Here is a 3,958-nt window from a genome sequence, read left to right on the forward strand (position 1 = left end):
GAGGACTGGCGGTTTGTGGCCATGGTGGTGGAACGCCTCTTCCTGTGGACACTCGTCATCTTTCTAGACACCACGTACCACTTGCCCCCTTCCGACCCCTTTCCTTGAGGATGAGAGGGCCGAGACCGAGGTCCTCGGCCACTTGAATTGAGAGTTTGATAGTACTCTCAAGTCCTATCCCTTTCTGCATCTTAACTCCTTCACTAGGAGTCCAATCCTCTCCTCATTTCGTTTCTAGGGAGGAAGCCCAAGTGGAACTGGGAAGCTGGGGGCCTTGGGCCCACCTGACATGCACTATCCGCTTATTTACTCTTTGGCTTCTTGAAAAAGCCCCATTGGATATTCACATCTAGGTTGGCAATGAATGGAACAAAGAACAAGAACTAGATTGTAAGCCTTCTGAGGGCAGGAACTATGGCTGTTCACTGTAATATCCCCAGCACCGAGCACAGATCCTAACCTATACAGCCGGTACCTCTGATTGAATGAAGAGGGAAATTATTTTTTTCTGTACGGAAATACACTAAGTAATAGTGCTTATGTGGGCATGTTGGGACTAGTGGTCGTTTTTTTTTTGTTTTGACCTTTCTGTACTTTATTGTATTTTGTAATATGTATTATCTTTAGGATAAGAAAAGGTTCTTTCTAAAAGGATGCATTTGTAATGAGGATAAAAAAGCACACTGTAAAAACCTCAAGTTCCAGCTTTGATGCTCAAACTTTGGACAAGCTACTAAACTGCTCTGTGCCTCAGTTTCTCCATCTGTAAAATGAAGCGAATAATAGTATCTGCTCCCTAGTCTGAGGATCATATGAGAAGATGAGAACAAAAGCATTATACAGTATACATCAGAGGTTACAAACTGGTGTGTTTTGTGTGGCCCATGTTGTTGGCCAGCAGAGTTTAAAATTTGAATTGGTTTGCTACTTTTAAAATGTGGATATTTCACAGAGCAATTTGGATTTCTGGCTTCTCTTGAAACTTTTTAAGAACTGCAGGCTAGTTCTAAGAAGCCCAACAGGCTACGTAAGCGGTCCTAATGTCTTGAACAATGAAATGGAGGAAATCCTATATGCATGATCCAGTCACTATGAAGACTGTCTCTCATCTGTAGCAACCCTGCTTGCAAATCAAGTTAAGCAAGGCCCCATGGAGACAGGAGGACAGACTGAACTCTGGGGACTAGGCTCCATGTAGTGGGAGCCGAGGGCAGAGACGGCCACCTAAAGGACCAGCTGAGTGGATGAAAGATTGGACAACTCCGCATTGTGACTCCCTTCAATGTGCCTCATTATGACCATGCTCCCTCACCTGTTGGTGGGTGTCCCCAGGTCCTGGCATGAGTGCAGTGTGGGTCAGGGCTGGTGGGGTTGGGGGGGTGGGGCGTCCCACGGCTCAGGCGGCCCTAGGACCCGCCCACCATGGAACACCAGCTCTGGTATGACAACCTGGGGTGCTGCCATCAATACCAAGAAAGTACCCAGAATGCGGAGGACTTCCTACTCCTGTTGCTGGGCATTGTCATTCTTGTCAGCATTGGGATCAGCATGGCAACTATGGTCAGCGATGGTTGGGGATCACCAGTAGGGGTGAAGATGGCTGAGGGTGGGAACCAGCTGCAGCCTGCACCTCCGTCTGCAGGAACGGTCTTGGCTGGGAGTGGTGGTGAGGGTAGAGAGCCTGGCCTTCATTTTCACGCACCCCACCCCACCCCACCCCAGATATGGCATGGGCTCCAGAATGCCTTAGACAAGACCATGTATTGTATTATTCAGAAAAGTAACTATAGAAGACAGCTAGGGGGCACCCCGCCTCACCATTCCCAGGGCCCTAGAAACCCAGGCTCCCAGGTTCCCAACCCTGAAATCTTCTGACAGTTGCCCTGCCCTCACGGACTCTCGCCTCCCACAGATGAAATCTCACAGGCTTGTGAAAGTTCCTCCAAACATCCTCAAGCCAAGGCCCAAGACATCCACATGCACTGCACCCTGGACCATGTGGAAGTGAGAATGGCCCGGTCCACTTGCTACTCCTCGTCCTCCTACCACCATCTCCGCAACCGTAGCCGCAGCTGCAGCCGCCACCCCTGAAGCCACCAGGGGAGGCCCAAGAATTTAGAAAATTCCCCTCCAGCTGCTCAGGCTTCCGTAGGCCGCATCGCCTCCACGGGATGTCACAGCTGCCTCCGATGCCCTCCTTTAACTGGGAGGACCTGGACTCCTACCTGGAGGAGGAGGACCCACTTTCCTTCCCACAACCCAAGTACCCGTGGGGGTGCTGGGGAGGGCTCTACCGGCAGATGGGTCTGCCCTCCAACGTGGGCCTCTGGGGTCGACAGGGTGGGATCCTGGCCATCCAGCCACCAGCCTGTCTCTACCTGTCGCCCGAGCTGCACCGCATGCCCAAGCGTGTGGAGGCCAAGTCTGAGCTAGGGCTGCAGTCCTTCGGGGCCCCTTGCTCGCCATCCCGCATCTGGGGCAATGTGGATGCTGACCAGTGGACCTCGTCTCCACCACTTACCCGACGGCTGCCCCCTAACAGCTCGTGGGCCCCTGGGGGGTACAGAACTTACCCCTCAGGGGGCCATCTCCCGTATGACTCCTGGGATCAGCGGCGGCGTGGTCTGGAGGGCTCTGAGCCTCCATCAGCTCTGGTGCCTCAGGGCTACCGGCCCGAAGCCTGGCAGCACAACTCCCCACCGGCCCACGGACGGAGCCTCCACAGCTGTGCTCACAGCCAGCCCAACCACAGCCCGCGCCACTCCACGGGACACTTGAACTACTCCCGGGATCCCCACGAGGTGCGGCGCTGGGCAGCCGAATGGGCAGAGATGCTGCCTGTGCGGCACCCTCTGGCCGCCTCCGCCTCCCTCACGGTGCTGGCCGAGGCCTCTACCAGCGGGCCTCGGATCCCAGCTCAGCGCTGCTCCTCCGCCCCTCCCAGACTCTGCCCGACGTCCAGGCTACCGAACACCCTCCACCCCCGCCCACCTTCATGCCACTCAGCCGGAACCCAGGGGGAAATGCCAACTACCAGGTGTATGACAGCCTGGAGTTGAAGCGGCAAGTGCAGGAAGCCAAGCGCGGGCCAACTCGCTGCTACCTTCCACCTCGGCCTCGAGGCCCTCTCTGCACGGAAGCCAGACTGGGAAAATGAACTGGCCAGCAGCTAATGGGGGCGGGTGGGGAGCGGCAGGGCATGGAGAGAGGAATAAAGAGCGCCATGGTCCAGAAAACATTGGCGGTCTGTGGCTTGGAAGCGCCACTCCTTCTGCCAGCTTGGGTCCCTGCCTTTGGCTTCCTGCAATAAGAAGCCAGTGTCCCCTTCTGGGCCTGAGGGTCCCCTTGGTTTAGTGGCCACAGTCCTGCCAGCAGGCCCCTCCTGGTCCGATACCATGCACTAAGTAGATCTGCAGCTGCAGTCTCCAAACCACTGGTCTCCGGGCACCTCCTCTGTGTCTCAGCTGTCCCTGTCCCCAAAGAGCCTCAAACAAGAAGCTGCTTCCAAACTGGGAGGTTCCACATCTGGGCAGGTCCAGCTCCACAGCCAGTGAAGGGCATGAAGAAGGCTGAGGCTCTGGACTCCAGCCAGGCCTTCCGCAGGGCTCTGAGGCCAAGGTCTTTCTAGTCTCAGGAGGGGCCAAGAGATGGAATGTGACACTTGAACAAGTGAGTCAGTGGGCGGTGAGCGAATGTTTGACAGCTCGAGGGGAGGTGTGCCGGCCTCCGGCCTCCGGGCCCTGTTTGGCTGTCCAGGCTCAGCTTACCTCACCCGGGGAACCATGGAATGCCACGCCTGGCCCTCCTTTTCGTCCCCCTCCCTCACTGTGACGCCACCACCTGCCCCATTATGACCCAGTCTGTCTCCCAGTATACATATACGGAGGCCAGCGGACCCAGGCAGCCCTGGGACCCCCGGCCATGGCTGAGCAAACCCATTACCTAGCCGAGGCGTGCT

The 3,958-nt window shown here is 56.1% G+C and overlaps 1 pseudogene across 1 annotated transcript; it reads left to right on the forward strand.

Moving 5' to 3' along the window:
* Positions 1-1,419: 1,419 nt before the first annotated feature.
* LOC309793163 (uncharacterized protein SPEM2-like) lies at positions 1,420-3,958 on the forward strand (annotated as a pseudogene). Its single transcript has 3 exons — positions 1,420-1,560; positions 1,723-1,780; positions 1,913-3,958. The product of its transcript is annotated as an uncharacterized protein SPEM2-like (transcript).

Source organism: Mesoplodon mirus (genome assembly GCF_964341445.2).
Source record: "Mesoplodon mirus genome assembly, chromosome: 18".
Lineage (NCBI taxonomy): Eukaryota > Metazoa > Chordata > Mammalia > Artiodactyla > Ziphiidae > Mesoplodon > Mesoplodon mirus.